A 21,919-nucleotide genomic window follows, 5' to 3' on the forward strand; every position below is an offset into this window, starting at 1 on the left:
ATGATGCCCCTGTTGATACAGCTTAAAATGGCATTTGCCTTTTTTACTACTGCATCACACTGCCTGCTCATGTGTAGCTTACAATCCACAAGTACCCCAAGGTCTCGTTCACACACAGTGTTACCTAGAAGCGTATCCAGAAGGCATGCTTTTCATTTTTCTGACCCAGATGTATAACTTTACACTTTATTAAACTCTGTTTGATACAGCCCAAAATCTCATTCGCCTTCTTAGCCACTGAGTCACACTGCTGACTCATGTTCAATGTATGGTCTGCTAAGACTCCTAGATCCTTTTCGCACATGCTACTGCCAAGACAAAAACACGGGACGGTCTCAGATAACTCAAACCAAGAAGAAATAGACTTATCCTTATAGCATTAAACAATTAAACAATAATAAAGAATGTTTTTAAACAATGTCCTTTCTTGAGTTTACTTTTTAAAGTTTATTTCTGACATCCTTGGAATGAAATAAACTTTAAAAAGTAAACTCAAGAAAGGACGTTGTTTAAAAACATTCTTTATTATTGTTTAATTGTTTAATGCTATAAGAAATTGGTCTTAACTTCCAGGAGAAGCCTGGAGTTCTGCAATTACAAATTATCTCTAGACTACCAAACAATTTCCCTGCAGGACATGAATGCTCGGAAGAGCATACTACACGGGAGCCATGGAAATCCTAGAGTGGCAGTCCATCCCTCTTGAATGCCTTTCTGTCCGTAATCACCTCCCCAAACCCCCAGGATGTTCCAAGCCAGGTTTGGCATGCCTCTGCAGAGTAGTGCCAATGTAGTGGAGTAGTGGTTAAGAGCAGCAGCCTCTAATTGGGATAACCCATTTTGATTCCCCTCTCCTCCTCCACATGCAGGAGGCTCCTCCACATCCGGCTGGCTGCGTGGCCTTGGGCCAGCCTTTCTGAGCTGTTCTCGCAGAACAATTCTCAGAGCTGTCTCAGCCTCACCTGCTTCACAGGACGTCTATTGTGGGAAGAGGAAGGGAAAGATTTGTAAGCCACTTTAGAACTCGTTCAGGAGTGAAAAGCAGGGACTTAAAAAAAAAACAGCTCTTCTTCCTCCAGAGATAAAAGAGACCCATGTAGTGGTGATGGTGGTGGAAAATGGCATCAAGGGTCAGCTGATCTTTGGCAACCCTATAGGTTTGTCAAGGCAAGTGACGTTCAGAGGTGCTTTGCCTGTCTCTACGTCCCTAGTGGTCTCCCATCCAAATACTGACCAGGGCTGACCCTGCTTAGGGCATGTATCGATTGTACTGCTGGCATCTGGGAGACCAGGGTTCAAATTCCTATTAGGGATGGTTACTCTCTGTCAGCTGAGCCTACCTCACAGGGTGGTTGTTGTGAGGATTAAATGGGGAAGGGAGAAGCATGGGTGCCTCTTTGCTATTCTTAAGAGTAAAGGTGGAACAAAAATGTACAAGAAAAGTAGAATCCTTTCTTGACCAAGGAGAGATTTGCACCAGGGATTTCCTAATTCATGGCTTGGCCTTTTAGCCCTCTCCTCCATTGCTCCCAATCCAAGAGGCTAGATAGTCATGATGGAAATGCTGATTTTATGAATTTAGGCAGATTGTGAGTGGGTGGGCTGGAAGGGATGTGCCAGTGTCTGTCTCTTGTGGCCCTTCCTTGCACACCCAGGGAATTACTGATTGCCACTGTGGGATGGTCAGTACATTTCCTCCAAGCCAGGCTGGACTCTTGAAGCAGCAGAACAAAATCTAAGTTCAGGGGCATCTTGAAGACAAGCAAAGTTGAATTCTGGGTAGAACCTTCTCTGTGCAGGCATCTGTCTTCCAATACACTGAAACGCAAGCTTTATATATAGGTAGAGAGAGGGTGGTGGGTTGTCTAAATCCCTGCCCTCTCTCGACCTATATGTAAGTCTTGAGGAAGTCTTAAAAACATTCTTTCATTCTGAACAAAGTTGGACTGTACTGCAGACCCACTAGAGAGCCAGTTTGGTTAAGAGCAGCAGCCTCTAACCTGGAGATCTGGGTTTGATTTCCCCATTCCTCCTCCACGTGCCATCAGCTGGCTGACCCTGGGCTAGTCACAATCCTGTTACAGCAGTTCTCAGAGTTCTCTCAGAGCTCTTTAAGACTCACCTTTTGTGGGGAGAGGAAGGGAACTCTTCTTCGAAGTCTAATTCTGCATACAAGTTTTCATCTGCGTGCCTAATTCAAAGAAATAAAGTTTAAATAAACAAAGCTTAATTCTGGATATCAGCTTACCTGTGCATGCACACTTCAAAACCCAGAATTAAATTTTGTCGGGCTTAAAGTTGCTACTGGAAGGGAAGCTTCTAACAAAAATTAAACTGTTTGTCTTAAAAGGTGCCAGCAGAACGTAACAGGAAAATAGTTTCTCAAGGACTGACAGACAGGTTCTCTCTGCACCAATGAAGATGTTTACAAAAAAAACCCTGACTAGTTTCAGGGGAAAAGGAACAGCCTTCCTGTGGGCACAGGTCCTGAGTTGAACGATGATGATCTGCTGCCCCCTAGTGGTACCTGAACGGACCTGTGAGAAAGCCACCACTGTTATCTGCAAAAAAAACTTTTGTAAAACGTGTGCAGCCGTTTGGTGGAGAAAGGAGTTTGCAAGGGGAAGAGGCCTGGCCTCTTCAGGGCGAGGTCTGCCATCCCTGGACACCCCTGGAGAGAAATAGATTCAGCACCAAGAGAAGGCTGGAAAAGGAAGGAGTTTTCCCTCACAAAGGGCAAAGGGGAAAACAGAGGGCCATTCAGCACAAGTTCAAAGTTGCCTGAAACCACAATGGGATGCTGCTTGGTATGGTAGCAGGATTTGAAATCAGGGTTGGGCACTTCGGTGTCCATGGCGCTGGCTGCTTTGGGCACGAGCGGCCGCTTCGGACACCGAAACACCCAACCCTAATTTAAATATTTCAGGGTACAGGTTATTCACTTTCAACTGGAGAATTCCCGGAGGGGCTGACCCTAGATCTGTGGGAGCTCGCTAACTACCGCCCTGTCTTGCTCTTTAGCATGTCTAGGGAAGGTGGTGGAAACCACGGACCAACTGACAGCCTTCCTGGAAGAAGCTTCGGTCCTTTCCCCAGCACGGCCGGGGTCATGGTCATGGGGTTGAGACACCACTGGTTGCCCCGATGGATGATGTCTGCCTTCAGCTGGATCGAGGCAGGTCAACGCGGGTAATACTGCTGCAGCCAACATCAGGATCCAAGGGATAGCCCTTAAATGGCTCATCTCTTTCTTCCGGGGTCACCAACAGAGGGTAGCAGTAGGAGAGAATCAATCGCATTGCTGGCAACTCCACTGTGGGGTGCTGCAAGGAGCGATTCTCTCACCGGTTATAATGTCAACTACTCTGAGCCGAAAGGGAGGGCGGTATATAAATAGAATTAATTAAAATTTGGGGGGTTTAGTTCTTGGAATCGTATCTTTCCCCTTCCCAATCCAGCAGAACATACCACTCTGGAACAGCAAACCTGCATACATGTTAATCATTTCTATTACTTTATTTATGCCCCACCTTTTGCCCAGCTTTATTTGGCACCAGCAGGGCAGGGGTCCCCAATCTGCTGCCATAGTGCCTCTGGGGGTCATGGTGCCTGAAAGGCCCCTTTTCTGGTACCTGCCTTGCGCATTTAGGATGGCTCTTGCCTGGCAAGGTTTCTGATTGGCCAGTGGGAATTCGGAGCGGATTTTTGAAAAAATGTTCCATTGGCAGCATCTGTCACCACAGCACGGGGATCTAAAGGAAAGCTGCCAGAGCCATTTTGTGTCTGGCTCTGCCTCCTGCTACACCCACAGGGCTATGTCAGTTCCATAGGTGCACAGAGGGTGGGGCCCCCTGCTGCAGGGCACTGCCCACACATTCTCAGGCATATCCTCACCAGCCTTGCATGTCAGAAGCTGACCATTCTTGTTGTTTTTGTTTGGATGGGAGGGAGGGAGAGCATTGGAGGGTCCTCCATCCCCTTAGCCTCCCCCTCTGGCCCATGCTGTCTTAGGACATCTCACTGTGTAAAATGTATTCGGCCATCGGGGCTCCCTCTGCATTTGCATTTGCCAGAAATTGAAAAAAGGCTCACCCTGGGATGTTCACTGGCTCCAGCTTGGCGCTGAATCTGTCTAATGAATTCCCCATTGCACTGGCAATTTTGTCATCTGAATATTCATTGGGCAAAATGAATATTCAGAAGAGACTCCAAGAGTGGGAAAATATTCCAAAGGTACCATTGATGAAAACCAACAAAGAGAGGCTGAGAAACTAGAGCAGGGGTGGGCTAACTGTGGCCCTCCAGATGTCCATGGACTACGATTCCCAGCACTTGCTGGCAGGGGCTCATGGGAATTGTAGTCCATGGACATCTGGAGGATCACAGGTTGACTACCCCTGCTCTAGAGACCCCCCACCGGCTCACCACCATCCATCCCCACCACTTCATGACTTCCTTTCTGCTGACTACCTTTTGCTTCTAATTTCCCCTTCACATTGGGAAATACCTGGAGATTTGGCAGGTGGAGTTTAAGAAGGGCAGGATTTAGAGAGGAGTCTCAAAAGTATGTAATGGCCGAGTCCACTTTCCAGAGTGACCAGAGTGACCATTTTACAATATAAGATGAATTACAATATAATCTGAATAATTCTCCCAATTAATAGATATTCCAAATACAAATATTCAAGACAAATAATATACCCACCTTCAAAAATAAACTGTCCGGAGTACATTATTGCATATAATGATTCACTGTGTAATATCAATCTGGCACACAGCTCCAACAATCTTTCAAGTTTCTTTGGTTGCCCAGAAAACAAGGCCATTCCGCACAAGGACCAATGTTGCTAAATGTTTGCAGTATGCAGAAACGCTATATTTAATAGTAGAATTTCATCATTCCGCATACCTTCAATTCTAGGGGAGTATTGAAGTCTCAGTAGCAGTCTATTCATTCCCCACAGGTTTCTGGTCTCACCGGAATCGCAACAAAGGAGGCGATATTTTTCCGCACTTCTTCCCGTCCCTGGCTGTCAGTCAAACAGAACAGCCAATGAACTGCTGTGTTTGTGCTCCTGAAAAGCCCCTTTCCCTTTAAAAACTGTTTTTTAAAAACCCCGAAATCACTAGTAGCAATGAATATTTGTTCATTCATTGTCTCAGAAAGACCTTTTTCACTGGTATAGGAGCTGGTGCTTAATTGTTTCCACACTCTTCAAGTAAAAAAAAAAATCCCCCCCATGGGTGAGATTTCTGGCCAAAATTATGGGCAGTGTTGAACAGGGCGCTGTATTGTGCTCAGAAATTTTAAAGACATTTGCAGAAAGGAGCTTTGTTTTACTGTTAAGGCTACCTTCATCCAATTCTCAATGTAGAAAACATATGGCAAATTTCAGCCTGGGCTGAAAAAAGGTGTGTCTCCTAATGTGGAAACAGTCTGTGCACAAGCACAATGCCCCTTGTACCAAAATGCAAAGAGTGGTAAGGCAGCCGACATGCTGTCTGAAAGCTTTGCCCATGAGGGTGGGAGTTCGATCCCAGCAGCTGGCTCAAGGTTGACTCAGCCTTCCATCCTTCCAAGGTCGGTAAAATGAGTCCCCAGCTTGCTGGAGGGTATAACAGTAATGACTGGGGAAGGGAATGGCAAGGCCACCCTGTATTGAGTCTGCCATGAAAACGCTAGAGGGCGTCACCCCAAGGGTCAGACATGACTCGGTGCTTGCACAACGGATACCTTTACCTTTACCTTTACCTTTACCTTTACCTTTACCTTTACCTTTACCTTTACCTTTACCCATTACAAACTGGAGATTCCAGGAGCAAAACTCTTGAGGAAAGCAGCTTTCAGGTCAGTAGTAAATTGCTTCAGGACTCCCACCCACCCACCCAAATAAAAACATGAGTTTCAGCTGCATTGGCAAGGAGCCTTGTGACATCTGGTGGATGCTAGGAAGAATTACATCTGTCCACTAAGTCCTTGTACAGGCCTGCAAAGGAAGCTGTGCACATAATTTTCCTCTCCTCATAACATTCCTGTGGGATGGGTTAGGCTGTGAGCATGGATCACCCAGCAAAGCTTCTGTGGCAGAGCAGAGATTCGAACCTGGGTCTCTCAGATCCTATTCTGTCTTTCCAATATTGGTATTGCTGTGTATCAGCAATATACACAGCAATATATAACGAGGGATGGCCAAACTCTGGCTCTCCAGATGATGATAGACTACCATGAGCCACTGCTAGCATGTCAGAGGCTTTTAGCAAGTGTAGTCCATGGACATCTGGAGAGCCACAATTTGGCCACTCCTGGTATAGATCAAATGTTTTCAGGCCAAATCTATCTACGCCCCCAAAGACGACACATCCCTACATCTTTGGTGGTCTCCCAAGCAAGCACTAACCACCACTGAGCCTGTGAGGCTGCTTCAAACATCACCTAGGAGGAGCTACAGTGGCTGAAAGCTGGAGGGAATGGTGTGTATGGAGAAGGTCCCAGTTTCCCTCACGGGCTCTTTCTGCACATGTTGAACTATGCACTTTCAATGTGTTCCAGTTTCACACAGGATATTCCAGCTTCTAAAGTACATAAAGGTAAAGGTATCCCCTGTGCAAGCACCAAGTCATGTCTGACCCTTGGGGTCACGCCCTCTAGCGTTTTCATGGCAGACTCAATACGGGGTGGTTTGCCAGTGCCTTCCCCAGTCATTACCGTTTACCCCCCAGCAAGCAAGCTGGGTACTCATTTTACCGACCTCGGAAGGATGGAAGGCTGAGTCAACCTTGAGCCGGCTGCTGGGATTGAACTCCCAGCCTCATGGACAAAGCTTTTAGACGGCTGCCTTACCACTCTGCGCCACAAGAGGCTCTTACATGGAAAGTGCATTATTCAATACTAGAAATATAGCCCATTGCAGTTCGAAATGCAATGGGTGCTAGCAGTGAGAGTGGGTATGGGGGGGGAGGAATTACCTGCAGTCTTTCGGCGGGTCTTTCGGCGGCGGCGAGCGGCTGGCGAGCGGCTGCATGTCTTGCAGCAGTCCTGGGGTTTCGGCGGCGGCGGCCTGACGCGGAGCGGCTGGCGAGCGGCTGGCGAGCGGCTGACTATTTTGCAGGTGTCCTGGGGTTGCTGCGGCGGCAGCCTGATGCGGCGAGAGGCGCTTTGCGCCTCTCGCTGCGTCAGGCCCCCGGGCAGGGAGCCCCTGTTGGGATAGAAATATTTTTTTCACATTTTTTTCCTGTAAACATTTCATAAATTAATAGGGATTTTTTGTATGGTTAAGTGCTGTATATTTGGTTCGTGTAGCTTTATATATAGTTCAGGGTGGGCATTCTGTTCGTTTTTCAGAAGTGCTTGACCTGTGGGAGAAAAATTGACAATGCTGAGAAAGGCTATGGGATGTAGAAATATATTTTTCACATTTTTGTCCTTGTAAAATTTAGGTAAACAAATAGGGAATTTGGTACAGTTAAGTATCCTATGTACGGTTCGGGTTGATTTATATATTTTTCCAGGTGGGCATTCTATTGATTTTTTTGGAAGTGTTAGACCTGTGGGAGAAAAATTGACATAGTTGGGAAAGGCCATGGGATGTAGAAATATTTTTTTCACATTTTTTTCCGTATAAGAACTGGTAAATTAATAGGGATTTTTGTACGGTTAAGTACCCTATGTTCGGTTCTTGTAGCTTAATATATTGTTCCGGGTGGGCATTCTGTTGGTTTTTCAGAAGTGTTAGTGGGAGATAAATTGATATGGTTAGGAAAGGCCATGGGATGTAGAAACATTTTTTTTCAATTTTTGTCTTGTAAAAATTACATAAATAAATAGGGATATTCGTACAGTTAAGTTCCCTATATACATTTTGGTTTACTTAATGTATTGTTCAGGGTTGGCATTCTGTTTATTTTATGGAAATGCTAGAACAGTGGGAGAAAAATTGACATGGTAGGGAAAGATGATGGAATGTACAAATATTTTTTTCACATTTTTTCCCGTAAAGTTTAGATAAATTAATAGGGATTTTCGTACGGTTATGTACGCTGTGCACATTTCGGTTAGCTTTATATATTGTTGAAAACAATATATAAAGCTAACCGAAATGTGCACAGCGTACATAACCGTACGAAAATCCCTATTAATTTATCTAAACTTTACGGGAAAAAATGTGAAAAAAATATTTGTACATTCCATCATCTTTCCCTACCATGTCAATTTTTCTCCCACTGTTCTAGCATTTCCATAAATCTGCTCTCCTTGTGCACTTGGTCTCCAAGTGAAGCACGGGATAATGCCGGCTTATTTCCATAACTTGGCAAATCCCCTCCATCGCAGAGTGTTTTCACTTGCTCGGCTTAATGCCTTTCCATCTAAAGTATTACAAGGGAGATTTGCCAAGATCCCCTTCGAAAACAGACTATGCACCTGTGAATCAAGTTCTCCTGACACCATCCAACATATCCTACTGGATTGTCCCTTGTTCACTGAACAGAGAAGGCATATCATACCTCTCATACCAAAATGGAGAAACCATTCAAGAGACCTGATTTGCCAATTTTTACTGAGTGATAAGGATGCCGACGTCACTTTTATTACGGCTGAATTTCTGTCCTCAGTTTTTAAATTTAAACTGTCTGACGTATCCTGACTAACTTTGTTTATCCTGCTTATCTGCTTTATGCCAATAAAGGTATTGTATTGTATTGTATATATTGTTATGGTTGGGTATTCTGTTGGTTTTTTGGAAGTGTTATATCTGTGGGAGAAAAATTGACATGGTTGGGAAAGGCCATGAGATGTAGAAACGTTTTTTTCACATGTTTTTCCTGTAAAGATAAAATAAATTAATAGGGATTTTAGTACGGTTAAATACTGTATTTCGGTTCTGTTCGCTTTATATATTGTTCAGGTTCATTCTGCTGGTTTTTTGGAAGTGTTAGAACTGTGGGAGAAAAATTGACATGGTTGGGAAAGGCCATGGGATGTAGAATTTTTTTCACATTATTTTCCTGTAAAAAGCTGGTAAATTCATAGGTATTTTCGTATGGTTAAGTACCCTGTGTACGGTTCAGGTAGCTTTATATATTGTTCCGGGTGGGCATTCTGTTGGTTTTTCCGAACTGTTTGAACTGTCGGAGAAATATTGACATGGCTGGGAATGGCCATGGGATGTAGAAATTTTTTTTTCATTTTTTTTCCTGTTTAAAATAGTTAATTTTTTAGGGATTTCCACACGGTTAAGTACCCTATGTACGGATTGGGTAGCTTTATCAATTGTTCCGGGTGGGCATTCTGCTCGTTTTTCGGAAGTGATAGAACTGTGGGAGAAAAATTGACATGGTTGGGAAAGGCCATGGTATGTAGAAATATTTTTTTCACATTTTTTTCCTTTTATAAATTAAGTAAATTAATAGGGATCTCGGACGGTTAAGTACCCTGTGTAGTATTCGGGTAGCTTTATATATATTTCTGGGTGCGCATTGTGTTGGCTATTCGGAAGTGATAGACCTGTGGAAGAGAAAATGTCATGGTTGGGAAAGGCCATGGGATGTATAAATATTTTTTTCACTTTTAATTTACCTAACCCTAAACCTATCCCTAACCCACACCCACACCCTCACCCTCACCCTCACCCTCACCCTCACCCTCACCCTAACCCTAACCCTAACCCTAAAACTAAGCCTAAGCCTAACCATAACGCCAACCCTAACCCTAATTATGTAAATTAATAGGCATTTTTGTACATTTGAGATCTGTATGTTCGGTTCTGTTTGCTTTTTATATTGTTCAGGTTGGGCATTATGTTGGTTTTTTGAAAGTGTTAGAACTGTGCTAGAAAAATTGACATGGTTGTGAAAGGCCATGGGATGTATAAATTTTTTTTTCTCATTTTTTACTTGTAACAATTAGGTAAATTTATCGGGATTTTCGTACTGTTGTTCCCTATGTACAGTTTGGGTTGCTTTATTTATTGTTAAGGGTGGGCATTGTGTAGTTTTTTTTTGGAAGTGTTAGACCTGTGGGAGAAAAATTGACATGGTGGGGAAAGGCCATAGGACGTATAAGTATTTTTTTTCACATTCTTTAAAATTAAAACTTATGTCAATTAATAGGGAATTTTAGTACGGTTAAGTTCCCTATGTCTTGGTTTATATATTTTTCAGGCTGGGCAATTTGTTGGTTTTTTGGAAGTGTTAGATCTGTGGGAGAAAAATGACATGGTTGGGAAAATGTTAGACCTGTGGGAGAAAGTTTTAGACCTGTGGGAGAAAAATTGACATGGTTGGGAAAGGCCATGGAAAGTATAAATATTTGTCATATTTTTTTCCTTCTAAAACTTATGTAAATGGAGTGACTACTGAAGATGGCACCGTGCTATCACATTCCGTAACGAGCTCCCGAGCCAAGCAGAGGGCCAGGAGCAGAAGCACCTGGCAGACCTGAGCGGGATGTGCAAATCTCGCTCGCTGGTCGCCCCAGCAACCGGGAATAGCATCCTGAGGGTCCTACAGATCCACGGAGACTAAGTTCTCCAGATCATCGCTGCCTGTGCTTGGAGCCATAAAGGCGTCCTTGTCGTAAACAATTTTCTAAGCTTGAAACGACCAGCCGCATAAAACCTTGCATTCTTCCCAGATTATCTCTTTCCAGCCGAAGTCTGACGAATCAACAACGCAAGGGCTGTGAGTTTGCTGTTTTCCTCTTCTTGAAAGCCAGGCATTAGCCCCCCTTCTTCCGCCCTAACCAATTTACAAGGGACTTCTTTCTCCGGATGGGAGGCAGGCCAGCTAAGTACACTCGTTAAAACAAACAAAAGAGAGATCTTGGGAATTTGTTGGGGGGAGCTCAGAGGGATATGCTGACAGAATATGGAGATTGACTAACTGATAATTCCTGATCACCCAAACTCTTGCGAGACACCCTGTCTGTGGTCTGTGGCTGTTTGCAATGGAAGACCTGGCTAACACACAGATCTTTTGTTTGTTATGCAAAGGCAACTCGGAGATGCTGAGGGTAGTCGGAAAGCTTGAAGGGGAAATTCAAGGTACCAGGGGGGAGCTCTCGGATGGAATCGATGGTTTGAAAAAAATAGCTGATGAAAACACAAGTCAGCTGGCAACACACCAAACAAGAATCCAATGTCTGGAAGTTAATCAACAGGAGTGGGAGAGAGTGGCAGAAGATAAACCCGAGGCCCTGCAGGAGGGAGCTGAAGCTGGGAACATAAAAGTCAGGGGAGTCTCAGAGGAATTTGGGAGGGCGGACCTGGGGAAGGTGGTCACCGAAGGCCTGGGGGACTGCTTGGAGGAGGAGGAGGTTTGGATTGACAGTGTGCAGGGTCTATTCAAAGGCGACCGCACACAAGAAGCAACCAAGAGACAGCTTTGTGGGCCCTGACAGTAAGGCTACAAGAAATACTCTGCCCCAAAGGCATCAGGCGCCGCTGCTGAGTTTGGTGGATCAAGAAGCACAAATATTTCAAGACCTGCCAGCAGATACATCATGGAAAATAGCACAATTCCATCTTTTGCAACCACCTGAAGAGTGTGACCAACGGTGGAGCAATTGCCTGGTCTTTCTTGGGAGGGACGGCAGCGGCTTTTAAGTTGGGGCCAACGTACGATGGGAACTGACTATATATCACTTAACATAATAATAGATTGTATTCTTATGTGTATCAACAATTACTTTGCTAAGAAAGACAGCAATGACTTTTAGGTTGGGACTGGTATGCGATGGGAACTGAATGTGTGCTTTTTGAGATAACAGACTATACATGTATCAACAATTATTTTGCTAGCTGGTTGTTTCTTTTTCTTTTCATCTTTCTGTAAGCACTTCATATACAATAAAAAATAAAACTTATGTACATTAATAAAGATTTTCATACGGTTAAGATCCCTATGTACGGTTCGGGTTGCTTTGTATATTGTTCAGGGTGTGTATTGTGTTAGTTTTTCGGAAGTGATAGACCTGTGGGAGAAAAACTGACATTGTTGGGAAAGGCCATGGGATGTAGAAAAAATTTTTCACATTTTTTTCCTTGTAAAAGCTGGTAAATTAATAGGGATTTTCATACGATTAAGTACCTTATGTACGGTTTGGTTAGCTTTATATATGGTTCAGGGTGGGCATTTTGTGGCTTTTTCGGAAGTGTTAGGTCTGTGGAAGAAAAATAGACATCGTTGGGAAAGTCCATTGTATGTTTAAATATTTTTTCACATTTTTTTAATTGTAAAAATTAGGTAAATTAAAGGGATTTTCATACAGATGAGTGCCCTATGTACAGTTCTGGTTGCTTTATATATTGTTCAGGGTGGGAATTCTGTTGGTTTTTTGGAAGTGTTAGACCTGTGGGAGAAAATGTGACTTGGTTGGGAAAGTCCATGGGATGTATAAATATTTTCCACATATTTTTTTACTTATAAATCTTAGGTAAATTAATAGGGATTTTAGTAAGGTTAAGTTCCCTATGTCTGGTTCGGGTTGCTTTATATATTTTTCAGTGTGGGCATTGTGTTGGCTTTTTGGAAGTGTTGGACCAGTGGGAGAAAAATTGACATGGTTGCGAAAGGCCATGGGATGCATAAATATTTTTTTCACATTTTTTTCATTCTAATAAATTAATAGCGATTTTCATATGGTTAAGTTCACTATGTACGGTTCGGGTTGCTTTATATATTGGTCAGGGTAGGCATTGTGTAGGTTTTTTGGAAGTGTTAGACCTATGGGAGAAAAACTGATATTGTTGTGAAAGGCCATGGGCTGTATACATATTTTTTTCACAGTTTTATACTTGTGAAACATAGGTAAATTAATAGGGATTTTCAAAAGGATGAGTTCCCTATATACCGTCCTGGTTGCTTTATATATTTTTCAGGGCGAGCATTCTGTTGGGTTTCTGGAAGTGTTAGACCTGTGGGAGAAAAACTGACATGGTTGGAAATGCCATGGGATGTAGAAATATTTTTCCACCTTTTTTTCTTGTCATGGTTAGGTAAATTAAAATGGATTTTTGTAAGGTTAAGTGCCTTAAGTACGATACATTCTACTTTATATATTGTTCAGGGTGGGCATTCTATTGTTTCTTTAGGAGTGATAGACATGGTTGGGAAAGTCCATGGGATGTTTAACATTTCTTACTTGTAAAAATTACGTAAATTAATAGGGATTTTTGAACAGTTAAGTTCCATATGTATGGTCCTAGTTGCTTTATAAATTGTTCAGGGTGGGCATTCTCTTGATTTTTTGGAAGAAACCTGTGGAAGAAAAATTGACATGGTTGGGAAATGCTATGGCATGTATAAATATTATTTTCAATTTTTTAAAATTAATATGGATTTTAATTAATAGGGAAATTATAGGGATTTTCATATGGTTAAGTTCCCAATGTACTGTTTGGGTTGCTTTATATATAGTTCTGGGTGGGCATTCTGATGTTTTTTTGGAAGTGTGGCCTTTCCCAACCATTTTAATTTTCCAAAAAAAAACATCAGAATGCCCACCCTGAACTATATATAAAGTATTTATTTGGAACAATTTAAAAATATTGACATTGTATCCAGGAATGATTGGAAAAATTGCACCAGAACCAGCTTTCAAAGTATGGGGAAGTTTTACATGCTGAATTATGTGAGCCATCAAGATAAATATTTGTGCTGAGTAACACCCAAGGGTGACCTGTACAGCACCAAGCACAGAAATGGATCAACACAGTGCTGGATTGCTTCTTGGCTGAACTCAAACGCTAGTAGGAACACGGAGAAGAGAGATACTGACCTTCTCAGATGGCTGCTGGGAAATGGGTAGTTTTTCTTCCAATTTATCCAAGCTCTTGCATGCATACTCATTGGCAGTTCCAACGAGAGGGGGAGAAGAGAGAGATGCATGTTTCTACTTGTTTTGAGAATGGAAGAATACACTTCTTTCCCCAATTAGCTTGTCCTCATGATGGCAATCATGAGAAATGGCGATCGCATCTCCGGAAGCTCGGGGGCGAGAGCTAGGGAGGTACATTCTTTCTACCGTTATTTTGAGAACGCACCTGTCTTTTTCGGATGAGTTGCAGGTTGTTCTCAGGAGTGAAGCATTTTTTTAAAGAGGGAATATACTTTTGACGATTCCGTGAAAAGCGCTACATCGAAGCAAGAGTGTGGCAGATTGTGTACGATGTCGTACATAACGTTAAAAAAATAGTGTTACACAAAGGTAAGACTTAAGCAACATTAACGCTGTGCGGAATGACTTTCAAACTTCATTAAGTACTTAAGATCAAGAGAGAAAAGTGACAATTTAATTTGGAACAGGGGAAGGAACAGCAAATTATTAAGGCAGAAGGAAAGATTAAACCTTGGCTAATTTACTCTCCAACAGACTCTACAGGAGCTTCAGCAATGGCATCCTGCCAGGCTTCAGGTCACCTGGTGCCCCCTGCTTACATAGCAAGCCCTTCTGGTTCCGCAGAAGAACTTACCTTCTGTATGCTCCCCCATCCGTCCATATGTTGCCCTCTTCTCCTGATCAGCTCTCCCCTCTCTGGATGTCCTGGATCTGCAAGCTTCGTCAGTCTGCCGAAGAAATATAGAACAAGTCTACAAAGCCAGTCTGAGAACTCAGGGCCTGTTCCACCTCAACCCGCTCCCCTTCCCACTTCCTGAAAGAGGACACAGTGAGCCCAATGTGGGTCTCTCCCAGATACCTTCCTTACCCATTACTGGGATACAAAGCTGGCAGGTCACAAGCCCTCATTGGCCAATTAACCCAATGGGGATCAGGAGGGGCAGAGAGGCAGGCAAAGGAGTTGGGGAACATTCCTCACCTCTTTTCATGGTCATGACTCACTGTAAGGCTTGCGAGTGTACCTCATCATAATTCCACCGAGAAATCCCTAAAAGGAAAACATGTGGTAAGTGGGGATGACTCCTGCATTTCTCTCCACTGGCTTCCTCCAGTTTCCTCCACTGCCTTCGGTTGGCCAGAATCAACTGGTGTCTGTAGGTCCACATCAATTTTTTTTTTCAACCTGTGCACTACTTCCTTTTCATCCCTTAACCAAGAGAGCACCTCCTCCCTCCCTCCCTCTCTCTCTCTCTCTCTCACACACACACACACACACGCACACACACACCATTCATCCAACTCCATTCACCCCACTCACAACCCCACTCAGTCCATCCCCTAGGCATGGGCACCAACCAGGGAAATGCAGTTTGCTTCCTGGCTGAAATAGGAACAGAACCACAATCCAAACGGTGCATCGGGAGGAGAAAGAAGGGGCTGAAAAGGGGTTTCCTTGCAGCTTTGCATATTAATCTATATAAACAGAGTTAGCACTGGCTGAGAGTACAGACTGGATTCCGGGCCCTCAAGGAAGGAAACAGTGTGAAAATAGAAAGAATGGACTCTTAAGGAAGGAATTCATAATGATTGAGGGTTTAAAAAAATTAAAGTTGCTGAGAATGATCCAGGCTCAAAATCGTCATGAACTTCAGTTGGTGAGCCGGTTGGTGCCCGTGCCTACCCCTCGCATTCACTCTTCATCCATATGCAGAGACGCTCTGTCCACCAGAAAGAACGGGCATCCCAGCTCCGTCAGCCTGGGGGGAAAGGAATCTCTGAAGAAAAAACAGTGTGTCGTCTATGGTGGGGGTTGTCAATCACTGGTCCGCGATGGCCTCGGTAGTGGGCCAGTGGCGGATGCAAACGTGCATGCGTGGCAGCTCTGCGCATGTATGTTTGCATGGAACTGCTATGCGTGTGCATTTGTGCCCGTCAGCGGGGTGCAAATGCGCATGCATGACAGCTCTACACACGCATATTTGCGTGGCAAAGCCACGCAATGTGTGGTTGCATCCTGCCAGTAGGCGCAAATGCACATGTGCGGCAACTCTGCATATGTGTGTTTGCTCAGCACTGTGCCGCCCAGGCCACCGGCTCTCCCCCACCCCTGGAAGCAGTCCTCAACCAGGAAAAGGCTGGGGACCACTGGTCTATAGTATTAGGGTCATGTAAAAGAACTAGAGATATATAACCAAATGGGGGACGGGCACCTGTGCTCCCTTCACAGCTTGGTGTAGTGGTTAGGGGTGTGGACTGTAATCTGGACAGCCAGGTTTGGTTCCATGCTCCCCCACACGCAACTAGCTGCGTTACCTTGGGCTCACTATGGCACTGAGAAAGCTGTTCTTACTGAGCAGTAATATCAGGGCTCTCTCAGCCTCCCCTCCCTCACAGGGTGTCTGTTGCGTGGAGAGGAAAGGGAAGGCGACTGTAAGCCGCTTTGAGACTCCTTCAGGTAGAGAAAAGTGGCATATAAGAACCAACTCCTCTTCTTCATCTGAATGGACCAGCAGTCAAGCTCCCCCCCCCCCACACTCCTTCTCCCCCACACTGTTGTGTGCCAGGCATTAACCTCAGTGTTTTCTCCGTTTTCCCTAGGAGAAAAGACCTCAATTTCAAGTGACATTTTTGAGGAAAAAATTGCTGATTTATTCTTTTACTCAGTCATCTTTTGTCATTTCTATCCTTCAACTTTTATGGGTTGGCAGAGATACCCCCCCCCCATCCCCTTTGCCCTTCCCTACTATTTCCTTTTTCTTGTTCCTGAACTGCCCCTGTTTGATTTTTCTATTTCTTTAACGCATTTGTAAGCCACCTTTTTGCCTCGTGGAACTCAAGACAGCGTATTATATTTTATGTACATGTGCATAAGCTATATACTTATTTCTTGTTCACCAGCCAACTTACCTTTAGGGGTTCCCCAGTCTTTAGCTTTCCCCCCTCCTTTTCTATCCCTCATGGTCTCCCCAGAAAAAGGCTGACTCAGTTGCATTGTGGCCACCAGCTCAGGGCAGGTCTCTGTCATGTGGCGCTGGCTGTCTCTATTGGCTTAGGCTTGAGCCACCACCGCAAAGTCAAATTTGGTCATCTCGATGGTGAGCCCCCAGAAGTTGCTCCTGGGCCTTTCACTGGTGAGGCCTCCAGCATCAGGGGATCAATGATCTGGGACTGTTTCAGCCCCCCAGTCTAGTCCTGCCTCAATCAAGGCTTAGAATGTTTGGCAGTTCTGCTGTGGTTGCCAAGTGACCCTCAACCGCCACGGAATTCACTGGGTGTAGTGGTTAGGAGCACGGAAGGATTGCAGGAGTGTTGCAGATTGTGTACGACATCGTGCATAATGTTAAAAAAAGGCATTACACAACAGTTCAGCTTCAGCTACAGTAGCACTGTGCAGAATGGACCTAATGATTTCAGGGTCTCCTCCATGGTCAAAAAGCTGGGAAAGGCTCCTCTATACTGTACCTTTCTCCCCAGTGGGACTCCGAGCACCTGGCATTCTCCTCTCTTCCATTTTACCTTCACAACAACCCTGTGAGGTAAGTGAAGCTGAGAACTTGTGATGGGGCCAAGGTCAGCCAGTGATGACCTATGGCTTGAGTGGAGATTCAAATCTGGATTTCCCAGGTTCTAGTCTGACACTAAACAGTACACCATCCTACAGAGTATGCAGCAGGATTCTCGTGTGGTGTGTCAGATAGGTAACAGGAAGGATTTCCAGCTCCGGTCTGAGAAATACCAGGAGATTCTGGAGGTGCAACCTGAGGAGGGCAGGGAACTCATAGAGTCCACCTTCCAAAGTAGCCCCTTTCTCCAGAGGACCAGATTCCTGTTGTCTGAAAATCAGCTGTATTTGTGGGAGATTTCCAGGTTCCAAATGTTTGTTAATCATTCCATGCTTGCTAATTATTGGGGATCAATTTAGATCCTTTCAATGTAAACCGAACTCACCTGCGGTTTGCCATAAAGGACTGTTTAGCATTGTTCCCCTTAATATTGGAAGCTCCAGTGAGGAAATATTCTCTACGGACATGGTGAGGCGGGCAAAAAAGTTTCTCTGCTGTGTATGTCATGTGATATAAGGAATAAAGTTTATGCTCAAATGTTTATTTATAAATTTACTTTTTATTTTTGTTATAGAAGAAATCAACTTTTCCTGGTTTTGTTTCGTTTAAAATTGCTAACTAAAACTGACAACTTAGGAAAAAATATTCTATTTTGGAAGGAAAAACATTCCTTTTTGAAGGACTCATTTGAAGGACTCATTAAAAAGACCTTCAAGCATGTTTTTGGTTTATTTTTGCCTCAAACATTAGTCACACCTGGAGGTTAAGGAAAAATACAAAAATAAAGGGGGGGGAATACAAATCGTCAGGAACTGAGGTGGGAGCAAGTCCCAGTGAACTGAAAACTTATGTATAGAATGAGGGCCATTCCGCATGACTTTAATGTAGCAGAAGGCTTGCAAATTGTAAACGCTACTAATTTGCAGTTCCGCAAACCTCACACACAATCTGCCACACTCCTGAAACAGTCCCACAAAAAGCGATTCATTGTAGCGCTTAAAGGGAAATTGGGAAAAGTGGATTCACCCTCCGAAAAGCGCTACACTCTTGCAAACAATCTGCAACACTAGTGAAAAAGACCTGTGCGCTGCCATTGTTGCGGTTCCAACAAAGTCCCTCCCCTTGGCTCTCTCCTCCGAACCTCCCGATCGCCTTTTTTTTTTCTCGGAGCGAGCAGAAAGCAACTAACAGGTGAGCCTTCATTCACCCAGCGAGGCTTCTCCGGCTCCAGTCCCTCCACAGAAGTGCTTTAAAGCTCCCCTAAGTCCCCAAGCACAACACAGCCCCGTTTGCAAGTTCCCTTTATTTTCGGCCGAAAATCGTGCCCGTTGGGGGGGGGATTTTTTTTTCCACTCAGGGGAGCATGGTAACGATGCCAGCTCACATGCCAGCTAGATGGGTCTCTCCGTTAGGAGGAATCTAGGCATATTCGTTGCAACGTGTGTTTTTCTTTTTTAAAAAAACCTGTTCTTAAAGGGAAAGGGGCTTTTCGGGAGCATGATAACAACCACCCATTGGTAGTTCGTTTGATTGACGGCCAGGGGCGGGACAAAGCCGCCGGGCGTTTGGTTGGGGCCAATAAATGTGCTGAACATCACCAATAAGGGCCCTCTTCAGCACTGCTCTCCCATCCTGGACAGACTGATGAGCACAGAGACAGACTATTACACTTGGCAGCTACAGTGAGTGGATTCATGTGTTAAGGATTCAAACTTTTAAACATATCCATTGTTTTTGATGTAGGAACATCTACTGCCACGCCCCCCTGAATAAACATGATAACAGACTTGACGTCTGTTAGTCCCACCCTAGGGAGTGTGCCAGTAGACGGAGGAGCGGGCAGCTGAGGCAGTGATGGAGGACCACAGAAGGCGGGCATTGGCACCTGTTGAGGCCTGGCCCTGAGTCCCGCTTGCTCTGCCTCTGCCAGGACAAAGGAGCCGAGGCCAGGAACAGGCCTGGGGCGAGCGGCTGAAGTGCTGAGCCCTGTTGCACCACTACCCCCGCTCACCTTCCACATCCAGTGGAGGCCTGAAGAAAGCAGCTGTGGGGCGGGTGGCTGAGGCAGCGAGGTCTGTGTGTGCCTGCATGTGAGCATATCTGTGCATCTGCAAGAGAGACAGTGCGGGGTGGGGGAGAGGAGGAGGTTAGGGAAGCAAGAGGAAGGGAGAGAGAAGGGGGGAGGAAGGAATCTTGTGTGCATGCATGTCTGTGTGTTTGAGAGAGAGAGAGACAGCAGGTGGGGGAGCAGGGAGGAGATGAGGGAAGCCTTCATGTCGGGATGAAGGGGTGGAGGCAAGAAGCAGGAGCCCCAGAGCAAGTAGATGTTCCCACATAACCCGTGAGAATCTGATGGTCACTGATTTTTTTTTTACTGTTTTATCAAACTGTTGTAAACCGCCCCAGGACAGCTATGCCGAGGGGGGCAGTTATAGAAATAGAATTATGAATGAATGAATGAATGAATGAATGAATGAATGAATGAATGAATGGGCAACTGATCACAATCTTGGTTCTGACTAGAATGTCTTTATCCCACCTGTTCTTTGTTCTGTCTAGAACACTGTTATCAAGACTCTCAGGGCGTTGCACTCAATTCTGCCTCTATTTTGATGTCACACGAACCCTGTGTGGTTGGTTATCACGAGAGAACAACTGGATGAAGGCCCTTCCTGAGGATTTGACCCTAGGTTTGACCCTAGTTTTCATGGCACAGTGGGGATTCACACCTGGGTTCTAGCACTGCACTTCTTTTAAAAGGGGAACGTTCCATCACATGGCACACAATTCACCTGTCGAACCTAATCAAGATCCAACATGGTATAGCGCAAGGGTAGTCAAACTGCGGCCCTCCAGATGTCCGTGGACTACAATTCCCAGGAGCCCCTGCCAGCAAATGCTGGGAATCGTAGTCCATGGACATCTGGAGGGCCACAGTTTGCCCACCCCTGCTCTAGTTTCTCAGCCTCTCTTTGTTGGTTTTCATCAATGGTACTGTCAAACGTAAGAGAACTCACAACTAGCTTCTTAATTAAAGAAAGCTTTATTGAGAAGTACTACACGCATCAAGACTGGAGAAGTCAAATCTGACCTGAATACAGATTTGCTTCTTCTTATCAATACAATTCTCCCGCCCAAAACTTGAAAGTTCCCAAGGGAGGGGGGAAGGAGAGAAGAGGCACATGCAATTAAAACAGTGATACATTCACATGGCCTTGACTGGGTGATAGCGAAACCAGACCCAGCCGAGAGGCCTCAACAAGTGATAAGAGTTACAACAACATATTTCACTTATAATTGTTAGCAGGAATATAGGACCTGTGGCAACCAGGCACCAAGCAATATAACTGTCATGGAAGAACTCAGGCTAATTTATGACAGAGATTCTACAATCCTGACAGGTACCTTTGGAATATTTTCCCACTCTTGGAGTCTCTTCTGAATATTCATTTTGCCCGATGAATATTCAGATAACAAAATTGCCAGTGCAATGGGGAATTCATTAGACAGATTCAGTGCCAAGCGAATGCTGGCAGGGGCTCCTGGGAATTGTAGTCCACGGACATCTGGAGGGCCGCAGTTTGACTACCCCTCGTATAGTGGTTAAGAATGGAGGACTCTAATCTGGAGAACCGAATCCGATTCCCCGTTTCTCCACCACATACAGACAGCCGGGTGACCTTGGGCCAGTTACAGTTCTCTCAGGGGCTCTCAGCCCCACCTACCTCACAGAGTGTCTGTTGTGGGACGAGGAAGGGTAGGCGATTGTAAGCTCCCTTGAGACTCATTTAGGCAGTAAAAAGCAGGCTACAAAAAACAGCTCTTCTTCTTCTTAGAATCATAGAGTAGGAAGGGATCTCCAGGGTCATCTAGTCCAAGCCCTTGCACAATGCAGGATACTCACAGCTACCTGCCTACCCACAGTGACCCCAATTTCATGCCCCAGTGATCCCCTCACAAAAAGTATTGAGAATCCAGGCTGGCCTGGAGAAAATTCACCTACCATCCTACAGTGGCGATCAGCATTCCCTTGGGTATGCAAGGAAGGGCCACAAGAGACAAACACTGGCACATCCCTTCCTGCCCACCCACTCACAATCCGCCTAAGTTCACAGAATCAGCAATTCTGTCAGATGACCATCTAAAGGTAAAGGTAAAGGTATCCCCTGTGCAAGCACCGGGTTATGTCTGACCCTTGGGGTGATGCCCTCTAGCGTTTCCTTGGCAGACTCAATACGGGGTGGTTTGCCAGTGCCTTCCCCAGTCATTACTGTTTACCCCCCAGCAGCAAGCTGGGTACTCATTTTACCGACCTCGGAAGGATGGAAGGGTGAATCAACCTTGAGCCGGCTGCTGGGATTGAATTCCCAGCCTCATGGCAGAGTTTCAGACTGCATGTCTGCTGCCTTACCACTCTGCACCACAAGAGGCTCTTAGATGACCCTCTAGCCTCTGCTTAAAAACGTCCAAAGAGGGAGAACCAACCACCTCCCAAGGAAGCTTGCTACACTGAGGAACAGCT

At 44.9% G+C, this 21,919-nt stretch overlaps 1 long non-coding RNA gene across 2 annotated transcripts; it reads right to left on the minus strand.

Moving 5' to 3' along the window:
- Nucleotides 1–157: 157 nt before the first annotated feature.
- On the minus strand, nt 158–17,021 carry LOC143836717 (uncharacterized). 2 transcript variants are annotated; one of them, XR_013230681.1, is made up of 7 exons: nt 16,742–17,021; nt 14,814–14,882; nt 13,775–14,562; nt 6,967–7,353; nt 4,910–5,030; nt 2,123–2,191; nt 158–308 (listed from the first exon to the last, which is right to left on the minus strand). It is a non-coding gene; the product is annotated as an uncharacterized LOC143836717 (long non-coding RNA). The 2 variants fall into 2 exon arrangements; XR_013230680.1 differs by lacking the exon at nt 158–308 and adding an exon at nt 628–978.
- Nucleotides 17,022–21,919: the final 4,898 nt, after the last annotated feature.

This window comes from Paroedura picta, chromosome 4 (assembly GCF_049243985.1).
Source record: "Paroedura picta isolate Pp20150507F chromosome 4, Ppicta_v3.0, whole genome shotgun sequence".
In the NCBI taxonomy this organism is placed as follows: Eukaryota; Metazoa; Chordata; class Lepidosauria; order Squamata; family Gekkonidae; genus Paroedura; species Paroedura picta.